The following is a 14750-nucleotide window of genomic DNA, read 5'->3' as shown; positions in this document are numbered from 1 at the left end:
TTTCCCTTTCAGAAATCATGGCGGCCAAGAGAAATAGAATATTTTCAAATTACTGAAACAAAATAGCTGTCAGCCCAGAATTCTATATTCAATGAAAATATCCTCCAGGGATAAAGTGAAATACAGACATTTTCAGGTAAAAAAAAAAAAATCTGTCACTAGCAGACCTGCTCTCAAGAATGGCTAAAGGAAAGACAAGGAAGGGATGTGATACCAGCAGTAAACTGGGGAGAGCATAACAGATAAGAAATGAAAATTATATGTATATGTGTATGTATATAAACACGATAGACTATTCTTCTCCTCTTAAGTTGTCTAGAATCCAGTTAATGGTTGAAGCCCAAAATGATAACATTTTCTAATTGGGTTTCCAATATATATGAGCATAACACATGAGACAACCATAACATAAGGTAGGGAAGGCAACAAAACCCATATGTCATAAAATGTCTAATGCCACTTCAAGTCATAAAATATTAATTTCTAGCAGACTGTAAAAATATTGTATGAGCATTGTCATTCATAGTGATACCATTAAGATTCAACAAAGAAATTTAGCCAAAACCTCAATGGTTAAATTTAAATTACATATTAATTTAATCTAAAAGAAGACAGAGCCAGAAAGAAAAATTAAAGGATTAAAAACAGAAGGAACAAACAAAAAATAAAATAAAGTGAAATAAAATACTAAACCTAAATCCAAATGTTTTAATACTTCTATTTGAACCAAATAAAAGAGATTTCCAGAACAGATGTAAAAATAAACCATCTATATGCTGTCTATAAGAAACTCACTCTCAAAATATTGATAGAGATAAGTTAAATGTTCAAAAACTTAAAATCACATTCCTATACAAACACTAATCAGTAGAAAGCAAGAGTAGCTATTTGAATATCAAACAGCATGAATTTTACAGCAATAAAATTATTAATGAGAAACAGGAACATTATGTAGTACTGTTAATTAATCAAGTAGACATAAAATTCTTAACTGCTTATGGACCTAAAAAAAAAAAACCTTCAACCTTCAGAACACATACAAAACTGAAAGGAGAAACTGACTAACCCAAAAATTATAGTTGAAGACTTCAATGCTTTTCTCTAAATAATTACAGAATGAGATGATACAAAATTCAGTACAAATATAATGCCTGAATGTAACAATCAACTGGATCTCTGATACTTATAAACCACTCCACCATCAATATCAGAATACAGATTCTTTTCAAGTGCACATGAAATATTTACCAAGATAAATATCTTGATATATCAAATGAAGTTCAACATATTTCAAATAATTGCAATCAAAGTATGTTCTGTAACCAAAATGAACTCAAATTAGAAATCTAACAGAAAGGCAATGAGAAAATCTAAAAACAAATCTTGGAAATTAACCAACACACTTCCAAATAATCCATAAATCATAAAAGACATCTCAAAAGTACTTGAAAATCTTCAGCACTGAACATAAATGAAAATGCAACATATGTAAAATTTATAATACACAAAAAGATTGTTTGCACCTATACTCTCTACATGTTAGCCAATAGCTATTCTTAGTTCTATAAATAACCACACATTTTTGCATTACTGAGTCTATGTCAATGTCTCTCTAGTTATTTTGGTTGTCTAAAGCTCATTCTTCCATAGATCCTGAAAATATATTCACTGCCACAATATCACTTTTGTATCTACATGCTAATAACAGCACCTTTTGTTTTTGAGAGGCAGATTTGCTGGGTATAAAATCTTTGGCACACACCTTTTGTTCTCATGATTTAAATATGTCATTTCATTTTCTTATGGAACAAATAAGCACTGCAACAATGCTAATAATTTGTTTACATTTTCATTATAAATCACATGTTTTTCTAGATGCCAAAAGAATTTTTTAACTTAAAATCTAGTACTTTTACTAGAATATGTTTTGGTGTTTGTTGTTCTAGGTCGATATTCTCAGCTACATGCTATATTGTCTCAACATTCACTTTCAAATATAAACACATACACATAAAATGTATATTTTATTGAAATTTGTGTAGAGCTTTTTTTGGAATATTGATTTTTAGTATTTCTTTTGTTCCTTTTGTTATACTTTTAATCAGCAATTCCTATTATATGTATTTTCAATCTTCTTTCTAAGTGTTAGTAACTGTCATCTAAATTCCTTTTATCACCTTTTTATTTAAAAAGTTAATTTAATTGAATACAGTAAAATTTTACTACACAGTATTATGAACTTGGATATATTATAGATTCCTATAACAATCATCATAACAACTATTATTATTTTTGAATATGCCTTCTTCATTCTGACAAAATAAAATGCAACTATTAGAAAAATAAGGAGAAAATGAAGAAAGCCTATTCAGACAAAATTTTAATGGCTCTTGTAATAATATTAGTGGTAGCATTCTCATTGTTATTCTGAGACTGTTATGTTTATCGTATGTCATGCAAAATGAGTAATCCTGGTACAATTCAATTCTAGCATCCCTCTGTCCTTGAAAAGCGGGATTCTTTGTGGTGAAGACTCCTTTCTCCCTGTTTGAAAGAAAGGATACAAATGCAATAAGTATTTCAGACTATTTTCTATAGTCTGAAAATGTAATTGGAAATATCTATATGAACCTATAATGTAGTTTATTTGATCTTGTGAATATGCATGTTTGTGTGTTAATACGTGTGTTTATGTGTATCAATCCAATAGTAACAAGCACCAAAATGTCCATATTATGGTCCTAAAACACTATTTCTCACTAAAAGAAAGTATCAGGAGTCATTGGAGAAACAGCTGGTCCCCAGCCTGGGGTAGCAAACACACAGGTGAGTCTTATAGTACTCATAATACTAATGCAACTTAATTTATTAAAAACTACAAAAGTCATTTCAAATGGATCCAGACACCACTGGAAGAAGCTCCCAATGGCCACATAGGGTACAATGCATACTTCAATAATGATAATACTCACAGTGGAATAGAATCCACAATACATGTTAAAAACCATGATTTCATAATCATATTTTTTAAATTGCTCACCTTGATAAGACAATTAGGAAAGCAATTCATTATCTTGAATATGGGTAAACAAAGGAAAAGAATAAAGCTGTCATTTGGTCTCTCTAATACAAACTTATGCCCCTGGGTAACTAACTGGTAAATTAAGGGACATATCTCCTTATAAAACTATCACAATATCTACACAAAAACAGACTTGATAAAATTAGAATGTTGCCATTTTGAAACTTGTATTTAATAAACAGATATAGGTATTAATCATCAATGGTTGCTAAGATCATAAGAAGGGGCAACCAAACATAATGCATCCTTGCCAAGCACTGCCTGTAGACTTGCCAAAGGGACTGCATTTTAGTCTGATCCAACACCTGGACCTACTCGCCACTTTCCTGGAACTACAGAGGACTGGTTGGACTTTGTGAACTGCACCGTGTGTGTGCAGCAGCCATTTAGAGACTGCGGCTGACTCTCTCGGCCTAATGGTCCAGGTTCTTCCGCAAATAAAGGGAACAGTAGGGAAATCTATAGCAAAATTTTTTTAAACTATTAAAATTTAAAGTATGAGCAAGATAAACCACAGTGTCCGCTAAAACATATTTGGGTTGTTCAACTATGAACAACACAAGAAAAATATTACTATAAATGCAGGACAATAGTTATTCATGAAGCAATAAGGGCATTGCACTTGAGACCAGACACATGGCAAGTACTCCAGAGGTAGCAGGGGGAAAAAAGGCTTCTTGACCAGAATAAAATTTACTTTGTAATAATAATTCACTAAGCCACTAAGCCACATATTGAGGGGTTTTTGGTTTTGGTGGTGCTGTCATTTTTTCATATCTGTGTTTCTGGGTTTTATTTTACAATACAAAGGTGGGTTGTTTTTTTTTAGATTGGGATATTTTAATTTCTTTTGAGCATCACTTCTTGGAAGCCAGGAAACAGAATCAAACTAAGGCAATCTAGACTTCTAAGGATCCAGGCCCAGTCTTCCCATCTTCAGCAGAAAGACGTGATAATATAAAGGGCTAAGAACAGGGTTATAAACTCTAAATAATAACCACTAGCCTACATCTTTCCTTAGAAAGTAGCCAAAGTCCATTCCTTAAAGACATGAATGATATACAATAATATCTTGATCTACAAAAGACAGAATGGCCCAAATTAAATACTGGCTAATCTATTGCTGAATCAGGTTAGAGGTGGCCAAGGATTAGTGAACAGAGAAAAGCGCTTACATTTTGAAAACTTACTCTGAGGTTTTAAACATTCCTGGTTGGTGCTAATAAGAAAGCAAGTAAAACATACTAGCAATACACCCACACTGCTAATTGATTTTGCCAAGGTCTTGCTGTAGAACATGAAGTTAGAGATGAGTGTGGGAGATGAGATACTTAGACATTTTTAAAATAAATTTCTTATTGCTAAGAAATTTGACATACTGCAGCCTCGTGTTTACCACAGGAACAAACTGACAATGACTATTTAAAAGAAATGCTCACCCCTAAAACAGGTGGTGGCAGCAACACCTTCCACTACAAATTAGCCTCCGACTTTCGTACTCAATTGACACTGTTGCTCTTCCATGATACACAACCATGTGGAAAAAAACTTATCAGGAGGTTTTGCCAGGGCCAGGACAGGAGAAACTGAGTATGCCCTAATTAGTTACCTCATTGTAAACTAAATTAGCATCTCTAGGATGAACTAAACAAATAAACAAACAAAAAAAGCCATTGCTTTGTTAAACGTATACAAGCTGCAGAATTCCTTTACCTTACCTGCACTCCCTGCTCAAGGTCGTAAAGCTGAGCTGAGTCCCAGGTGTGAGGCTTCTGCTCAAAGCTGAGGCAATTGCGAGGCATTAAGGTCCTGAATGTCATCATCAGAGCAGCCCTGGTAGCCACTGCATGCGTATCTGGCAAGGCGCAGGTGGAGAAAACATCCTGGCGGGGACAGCCCGCCAGCTAGAAGAGGGAGCCTTGGACTATATCAAAGCCACCAATCAAAACCAGTAGTGCAGCACGCGAAACAACCTTTTGGGGAGAGTCCACAGGGCATTATAACATGCTTCCACAGTTTACAGTCCGAGAATGCCGCAAGGGAGCCTGCTAGGGCGGCTTGCTCAAGTTTGGCAGCAGAAATACCCGAAGCCTAAGCGCTCAGCCTATCCGCCAGGCTCATCTGACTCTTGCCTCAACTCCCAGTTTCCAGCGGAAAAGGCTTGTCTGAAGGCGGGACTCCGGAAATGGCGTCATCTTTCTGTCTTTCCTTTTTTTTTTTTTCTTTTTTTAAGTACGTATGTCTTTTGAGAGGAAAAAAGAAAAATTTTCATTCTCTGTGTTAAAAAGAATTGTCCATTTTAAACTGGGTATCTTGAATATAGAGACAAAAGGCATTTTATAAATATGTAAATGTGTGAGCACGTGTCAGGCATTATGCTCTTTTCATTTATTATGTTAGTTTCACATTTTTAGCACGACTAAGCTTTCTATTTTACACACTCTAATACAGAAACTGGGTGGAAGGAGGCTACCTGAATTGACCCTAATCATACGAGTTAATTGACAGAGCCAAAATTCACCTCATTTGTTGGATTGCAAACCCTATGTCGTGATGTTTTTACTATACAAGCCTCTCTTTGGAATCAAAGACAGCCTTGCCTTATACAGAATATAGATGCAAGTTAAGAATCCAAGTGTCCCTTCAACACACTTGACTTGAGTAAATTTTTGGTACCGTGCAGACTGTGGTGTCTTTCATTTATAGCCCCTTCATAGCCATAGTTGTCTGTCTTGAAAAGAACCCTAAAAACTGAACTACGAGCAAACCAAATTTTAAGTCATGAAGCACAGGCAATATCCATGGATGATTTTGCTCAGAGTCTTGATTTTTCAAGCCCACGTTGCAGGAAATTGTTATATTTGTGTTTGCTTTGGCATAACTAGATTTTTCACCTGCTATATCATGAAGTCTGGACTAGAGGAAAAAAAAAAATCCCAAACATTTTTTCAAAGTGACAAGACAATGATCCACCATGTATCCTGGCTGCAAAAATATGTTATTAGATTCAATTTATCATGAAAAATTGCTAGATTGTGAGAAGACTAAAATGGCAGCATGGCAAGAGTGCAGCTCTTTAGTACTAATTATCTTAAGAGTTGACCTTCCAGGTCACCCCAAACCCTGTATTAATTCAGGAGGAGAGCTTAGATGACCAACCCAGAGACATCAAAAAATTTCAACCGGAAAGTGTTCTGTTTAACTCTTGCTAGACTGCCTGAACAGACACAGATCAAAATGTTATCTAAAGGCCCAACAATCTTATCCCAGGATATATTTCCAGTCTTGCTTGTCACTCTTCTCTGTGCAAATTCCCCTGTATCAAAATGATATACTCCCTAGTCCTGAGAGAAGTCATTCTTTTATTCTGCCCCTGCCTTCACTGATGTTCTTCCAGACTTCTCGAAACTCCTCTCCTTCCTAGCCACTCGCTGAATTAATAATCATTCTTCCTGGTCAATTCATCTTAAGGTCTTTCTCTCTAAATTCAGCTCAGTTAAATAATTTCCTCCCCTAAAATGCTATAGCATGCATTGTCCCGGTCACATGTTGAACACTTAACATATAGANTATATATATATATATATATATATATATATATATCTTGAAGATACCAGTTAAACTTATCCACCTTAACTGTCTAATCAACTATAATTAATAGCTTGATTTACACCTTTGCTTAGGGTAGCAATTTTTGTGTAGGAGAAAGTATGCATGAAATAGTTGCAGAATCTTTCATTGTTTGTGTCCCAAATATCTTTTTGCCTTCTCTTCTTTGCATGCCACACTCTTCCAACTTCAGTCACAGAGTGGGTCTTATAGCAAGAAGGGGACATACTTAAGATTGGATGTTATACGCTTAATTGTGTTCCCACAGAATACATACGTGGAACCTCTAATCCTAGTGCCTCAGAATGTGACTGTATTTGGAGTTGAGACCTTGAAAGAGGTGATTAAATTAGAATGAGGCTGTTGGGTTGGGTCTTAATCCAATCTGACTGGTGTCCCTGTAAGAAGAGGAAATTTGGATATGGGAAGATGGCCATCTGCTAGCCCCAGAGAAAGACTAAGAAGAAACCAGTCCTGCCAACACTTTGATCTTGGACTTCCAGACTTCAGGACTATGAGAAAATGAATTCTTGTTTTTTTAAACCATCCACTCTGTGCTATTTTGTTATTCCAGCCATAACATTAGAAATCTGTTTTCTAAGCTAAAAGTTTCGTCTTTGGCTTTAATACTACGGTGACAAGATATCTAGGGATAACCCTTGTTTATCCCTTTGGTTTATTTTGTTTTAAATGATATAAATCAAGAAGCAGATGACCAATGTTTGGAAAGAGACAGAGAGAAATGAATCAGGCAAGTCGAGCGAAGCAGACAGAGGAGATCGGTGGTCAGGAGGCATGGGGAAAAAAATCTGTGTTTCCAGACCCTACTGAATTCTGATCAAAATTCCTTATCCAGGGCTCAGTAATGGGCCACTGATTGACTCAGAAAATATCCTTTTCTTGGGGGATAATTTAAGTATTTGTTTTTCTGTACTTCCAACCAAAAACCTGGGCTATGAAATCCATTGTGGGCTGAGGTGGCAAAAATGTTAACACTCTGTGTGCCACGAACCTTCAGTACCTGCTTATCCTGCAAACCCCATATGGTTAAACCCCAACTCCTGCCTGTTAGTTGAAGAGAGAGCGCTCTGTAGATTTGGGGAGTATCTGCAAAGAATAGAAATCTCTGCTTTTGTATCAGTTTGAATTGTGGAGATTTATTTATCTCACATTAGAGGAAGGTAAGAGGGGATGACTGCTGGTATTGGTTTAATAGTTCATGGTCAAGATGGGCTTGCCTTGGTGTTTCTGTTCTGTGTACTACCTCATTGTTGCAACATGATTGCCCTCGGTGTCAGACATCATATTTGTATTAAAGAGAGAAGGAGGGTGAAGAAGAAAGTCCTTACAAGCTCCACTTGTCCCTTTTTATCAGGAAATAAACCCTTTTCATATGCCTTTCTTCCAGATATCTGCTTATGCCTTCTGGGCCAGAACTGGGTCACCGAACCGCTGCCATCTTCGAGAGAGCCTGGGAAAACATGCTAACACCCACAGTGGGGAGGAAAAAGGGAGGCCAAAAGTGGTAATAGGTTTTAGGGAGCCAATCAATACAATTTTCTTAAAATGCATTTTCATACAGGTGAACTTCTGAATACTGTGTAAATATTTAAATGTGTATCTGTCTCCAACTTCTGCACATGTTTCAATTATCAAAATGTCCAGCAGTGAACGAGATCATGAGGGACAAAACTGCTGGCATGCATCATAATTTCTTCCCTCCCTTCCCCAACCCTATAGTCTCCCCGAGATCACCACCAACATAGGAGAGCTTTCTTTTTCTGGTTTTCCAGGTTGAGTCCTCTTTGTAGAAGAACTGCTGGGCCTCTCTGTCAGTCTTCGGGCACCAGTGACTGTATCATGAAACTGTGTCATGTATGATTCTCATTTGTATTCTCTCTCTTCCTCCTTCTCTCCCTCCCTCCCTCCCTCTAACTAGAGTTGAATGAAGCAACATCAACACAACTAAGATATGTGCTCTCCCCAGACACGAATAGAAAATAGTAATAGTCTCCATTTCAAATTGTTAAAATGAGTTATGTAGTTCAAGTGGCCTGACTCTTATTTTCCCATGCTCAAAAATCAATACATGTTTGAATCCTATAGTATGGTGTTCTCTGAGATAACGTCATTTGTATATCACACCAGGAATTTTTAAAATTATTATCCTTTGTGAGGGCAGAAAAATATTTTTGCCCACCTTTCTAAGTGCTTCTGACTGAATTCATAGTCAAATTAACATGAGACAGATTAACAGAAGAAAGTGACCAAATTTCTTATATATGCACATATTTGGTTTTCATAAAAATATGAGGCCTAAGGCCACATTGAGCAGGTGAGGCTTATTTGCAACTCTGGACAAAGGAGGGGGAGGCAGGGGTCTGGGATATCAAAGGGAAAGCAGGTAATTCACTGGTAAATGAGAAAGAGCAACGTGGTAAACCAACTCTTACCAGGCCACCTGAAACAACGGTTCAGAGAGGAGAATTTTGCCTGGATCCTCCCGTCTGTCACACTTAATTCATACATGCCACTGTGACTCTGCTAAGGCTCCCTTCCTGAAGCAGATTTTTCTATCCAAATTCCTTTAGGCAACTAAAGGGGAGATTAAATTTTTTTTTATTTTTCATGAGTCTGTTGGGTTTTCGTTGTTTTCAGCCTTAAATAATCTCCATGCCAGAGTGGCACCTTCTAGGTGACTCCTTCTGGATCCCTACAACTTCAACGCCAAACACTTGTTGAGGAAAGGTACCCCCCACGCGCCTCATATCCCTGACTCTTCTCCGTGCCAGTAGAAAGTCCTGTCACGTGTGTGGCTGCTGATAGGTTCCTTACTCTCGTGCACCTCTCATTCTTTACACATACTGCTTTCCACCGGAGGAGCATTCTTCTCCATCATCCTCATGAGGACTTCTCAGTAGCTGGCTCCACAGCTTCAAAGGCTTTTCTCCTCCCCAAGGCTGTGAGGAAGTCAACCCACACTGGCTCATGATAACCTCTGGTTACACCTTTAGAAACTTGTAAGCCTACTGTTAGGGATTGTTAAATATACCCATTACTCGATGTTAAAATCAAATAAACTGTATTTTAAACCACAGTAATAAATACAAAAATTTATATTTTAAAAAATACTGTGCTACATTTTATTATCATCTATGTTCTTGAGGTTACTGACCTCTACAGCTGGTGCATTTTTTAAATGCCTGATAGCAAAGCGCCATTGTGCATCTCTTCCCACCCCTGGGAGTTGCCCCCAGGTGCGCCTCTGTGGTATGCAGAGTGTTTTAGCCACAGGCTGAAGAGACGTTCTACCCCTCCCTTATCTACCTAGAAGAACTTGAATTAGGGACCTTGCCCATAAGAAGAGATTATCTCTGATAATCTCTTTTGTACTGAGGTGCACAGCAGGGGGAACTTGTATTTAATAAGCATCTTCTCTTCTTATTATCCTACAATAGCCCTTTAAAGCCACCAAGTCCCCTTACTTCATCCCTAGCTCAGGGTGTCTTACATACAGTAAGAAGATGTTTCCTATCTATTGAGCCTTGCTTGCACGTGGGGTCTATGACTCTCTTATCTCTGCAGGGTTCCCATACACATGTATGTATTAAATTTGCTAATTTATGCCCTGGCTGGTGTAGCTCAGTGGATTGAGTGGGGGCCTGCGAGCCACACGATCGCAGTTCGATTCCCAGTCAGGGCACATGCCTGGGTTGCAGGCCAGTTCCCAGTTCCCAGCAGGGGACTCACAAGAGGCAACCAACCATACATTGATATTTCTCTCCTTCTTTCCTTACCTTCCCCTCTAAAGATAAATAAAATAAATAAATTTGCTACTTTATTTTGCTAATGTCTATTTGATTATTAGAGCAGCCGGAAGAAACTGGAGGGCAGAGGAAAGTGTGTTCCTCCCCACACCTGCATTTAGTGGTACTGCAGTGGGCAGTTAGACAGGCATGAGCAGAGTAGGAGCAACAGGCCAGGTATGGTATGTCGCCAAGGCAGAAAGCCCCTGATACCTAGCAATAGATGAATCTGGGAAAACAAGGACCTTGCCCCCACAGTGGCCTTTCCTCCCCTGGCATATCACTGCTTATGTGGTAGACACCCTTAGAGGAAGAAGAAGGGGGCCAGAGAATAGGCTTGTTAAAACTCACACCCAAGCCCTGGCATGACCGCTCCCTTAGGCATTAAACCCTCAGGATAAGGAGGGTCTGATCTGCATCAGATAATCTTAGGAACAAAGCCTCCAGTTTGTTGACCACAAAGGCAGAGTTTTTGTCAAATTAGAGCTAACATCCAGGCCTCAGTTGTGTTTTGGCTGCAGGTCCAGAAAAGCAGCAAGGCCAGGCAGGCAACAACACCATGGCTCACATCAGGACCAGAGGCAATGCCTAATGACCCCCTGCCCTGGCACCAACGAATTAATGGAGACCTTGACTCTGAAAGGACACACCTGAAATAGTTAATGAATATTCTATTGAGATGCTCCCTGGGATCTCCCCTAAGATCCCCCCACCACCTTGAGAGAGGGGAAAACCCCTCAGGACAGACGACCCAGCATGCCTCTCTCATGAGCATACCCTAGCCACCTTTCCCTCCCTCCTTCTAAAGTGGCTCTGTCTCTCCCTTTTCCCCCCGACTCCTCCCCTCTGCTCCCCCCTCCCTCCCACTCTGACAGCCAGTGTTTTTCTTTCTCTCCTTCTTCCCAGTCATGTATATTCTTGTTTCTTTTTTTTTTTTTTTTTTTTTTTTACATTTCCAAAGCCCTTCTTCGCTTCTCTAACTTGTTTCCTGAGCCCACACAGCCTTGCTTCTTCCATGGCTCACTTTTTCTACCTCTGTGACTTTCCAAATAAACTTTTCCTTGTACGTGAATCTTGGCTCTGAATTCTTTCTTAGCTAGAGTTTAGGTATCAAGGTGGCTGAACCAAAGTCCAATCATCGGTAACATTCTGGTGATATTTTGCCACCAACAATACCATGTTGAAAACTGGAAATTGGCTTAGGTGAAAGACGTACTAAATATGGGACTTAATCGTTATTTTGTTGATTGTTTCCAGTAACAAAATAATGAAGAGAATGTTAATAATGCAGACTAAACTTAAAAGAGTTCTATGTCTGTAAATAGCGTACAAAACTGAGGGAAAACGCTTAGAGTATTATTCTGTTATTCTATTTGGCAAGGAAGTTGCCAATAGTATTGATGAATGAGTAAAGTTTGGACATACATCTTCTTGTTTCACTTTCATCTTACTTGTTAACATAAGTGAAAATACCAAACAACATGCATGTCCTAACTATGCTAGTTTATCAATTGCTTCTATAGATTTGCTAAGGACAAAGAGCCAGCAAAAATCAATAACAAGGCTCTCTGAGAATTGTAATGGAAGAAAAATAATTTTTCCTTTATACTTCTAAGTTCTTGGGTAAGATACCCCCCACCCCATAATTAAAAAAAAAAAAGATGAACAGAAATAAAACAAAGCAGAAGTTCAGTGCATGATACCTACTGCATACATTGGAAATACCCAGGAATCTTGAGTAACTCCAGAAAAGCCATGAGAGCCACACCTTCAATACCATCTCCGGTGCAAGACAAAATAAGGATGCTGGGGGTGCAGGGAGACCAGTCATGGAGGTCACCAGGATCTGGTTGGGTAAGGTTGTTATGCACATTTAAGTCACTGTCTTCTCCATTAGTAAGAGTTTCTAGAGATTTTAGTCGCCCTGGTACAGAGAAGGAGATACACTTACAAATGGAGATTTTCCTTATAAATGTAAACATCCCTTACAACAGGATAACTTCTAGTGGTTTTCAGAATGTCATCCATGTCTCTTTTTTCTTAAAAGCCAGCTCAAGATCATCCTTATGCCAAACATGCATATTTTTCTCCCCTTAAGAATCAATGGGCTATATGGAATTTTTGTTAAATATTGTATATTGTATTATATCAACTTGCTGTATATCTTTTATAACAGTAAGACTTATAGTAAATATAGACTTGTATATAAATGTACAAACTTTTTTCTCAGATGACCGTTTGGTACACATTTTCCAGCAGATAATTGCTCAGCCCATATTACTTTATTTCAGAGTTCTGTCATCTGGGCTTTTGTGAGAACCCAGTACCAATTCATCCCACCCTATTTGATAAGTGCTTATTTATTTGTGATTGCCACCAAATTTTGAACACTTGGAAGGGAGAAATTGTGTCTTCCACCTTTGTATTCTCAGATATAACGCAGAGCCTTCAATAAATGTCATGAGTAAATGAACCCTTGCTTCCAGTTTGCAGGTGGAGAAATTGAAGACCAGAAGATTAGGTAGTTTGCATACCACCAGAGATTTAGCAAATTACAGAGTTAGGGTTTGAACTGGAGTGTGAGGCTAAGTTGCCCTAGACGGAGACAAAGTTACCCACTATCAAAGTTTCACTTTTCTATGCTAGATGACATGAAGGTACTGCCCCTCACTACTGAAATTTTTACTAATGGCCGCAAATTGGAGAAGCACAGACAAGGATTTTGATCGTGTTCCAGGACACGATCTGTGATTGCACTGAGAAGACAAATGCATAAGACGAGAGTCAAGCTGCTGAGAAGAGGGGAAAAAAGGTACATCTGTTTACAAATGTCAAACACCAGGGGCCTTCTATTCTGTTGTTACAGAGAATGATGGGGAATGATTGCCATTCAGTAATCCTGCAGACATAGACTCAGGGAAGGTGATTTGACCTTGTGACTGCTTCCAAAGGAACAGAGTCTGAATCAGAGAGAAGAGAGGATTTTATGAGGCTAAGATTGATTTTTGTGGGGGGGGGCCTCCCCCTCACTTCCATGCCCCTCCCCCAGGACAAACAAACACCTCGTATCTCCTCTCCACCTCTTCCTAGGAAGAGAGTAATCAGCAGCCCTATTCAGCCACTGGGACACAATTTGCTAAACAATAGATTGAAGTTAGAAACTTCAGGTAACACGAAGGCAGGTGAGCAGCACATTTTCCTTCCTTGACAATCAAATCTTTATTTTTGTAGTCTGAAGGACTATCTGCGTACAGTGAAATTCGTCATAAAATTTAGTTTTCTTACCTGGTATTTTTTACGATATTCCAATAGCTTTCCTTCCTGCCCTATTTGGAATCCCCTTGTAATTCAAACAGTAGCGGCCCATGTTCAAAGGCTTATTATATTGACAACTCAGAAGGAGGAGAGTTTTCGGTTTTCTAAAATATCCTCACATCCCTCATCACCACCGCTCCCCACCAATTTCAGTCTGGATCTCAAGTAGGCACTTCCCTTCTGAATCTTAATTCTGAAGGAGTTGGTTTATTACATGTGCATCGCCCGATCCGCTGAACTCTCTGTTGCCCTCCTGTAATTAATTACTGTTTGTAAAGAGCTCAGAAGATGAATAGTGCTATATAAGAGCTAAGTATCATGATTTCATTGTCTTATTTCAGTTCTTATTGGAATGAAGTATCATCATAATAATCAGCTTGTTGCGTTTACAACTCAGGAGGGGGAGAGATATCGTAGTAATAGCTTTACTAGTTCCATTTCCATCTGAAGAAGCCACCAAACTAGCAGTGACCCCCTCTGCTCATTCTCAGGTTTTATGCAGTGAGCATTTCTTGGAAATACAACTCCTTGAACATAAATTAGAAAAGGTAGAAGAAGATAAAAGGGGTTTCAACCGTAAATTAAAATGTGTGTGGGATTTTCATGGAGTGGTGTAGATTTCAGGTTTAGTTCAATGATTGTGTGAATAGGGATTATCATTTAACTCTAATAAACCAGCATTTTACCCATAAAATGGAAATAAAGGCAACATGTCATTCTGAGAGTTATTATGAGGATCAAGTGAGGTAATGTATTTGAAAGCATTTTGTGCACTAAAAGAACCTGTTTAAATATTTTCATTATATTTGCAGATTAAAAGAATAGATTGAGTTTGTATAAAAAGAACATGTGGTGGGGACCCTAAGAAATGTAAAATATACTACCTGAGATTTATTTCTCCAGAAATAAGGTGATAAAAGTGACTCTTGCGTGTATTT

Source organism: Sturnira hondurensis, unplaced genomic scaffold, assembly GCF_014824575.4.
Source record: "Sturnira hondurensis isolate 20B ecotype Veracruz unplaced genomic scaffold, ASM1482457v3 Scaffold0001872, whole genome shotgun sequence".
Taxonomy (NCBI): domain Eukaryota; kingdom Metazoa; phylum Chordata; class Mammalia; order Chiroptera; family Phyllostomidae; genus Sturnira; species Sturnira hondurensis.
This window is presented reverse-complemented; position numbering follows the sequence as displayed.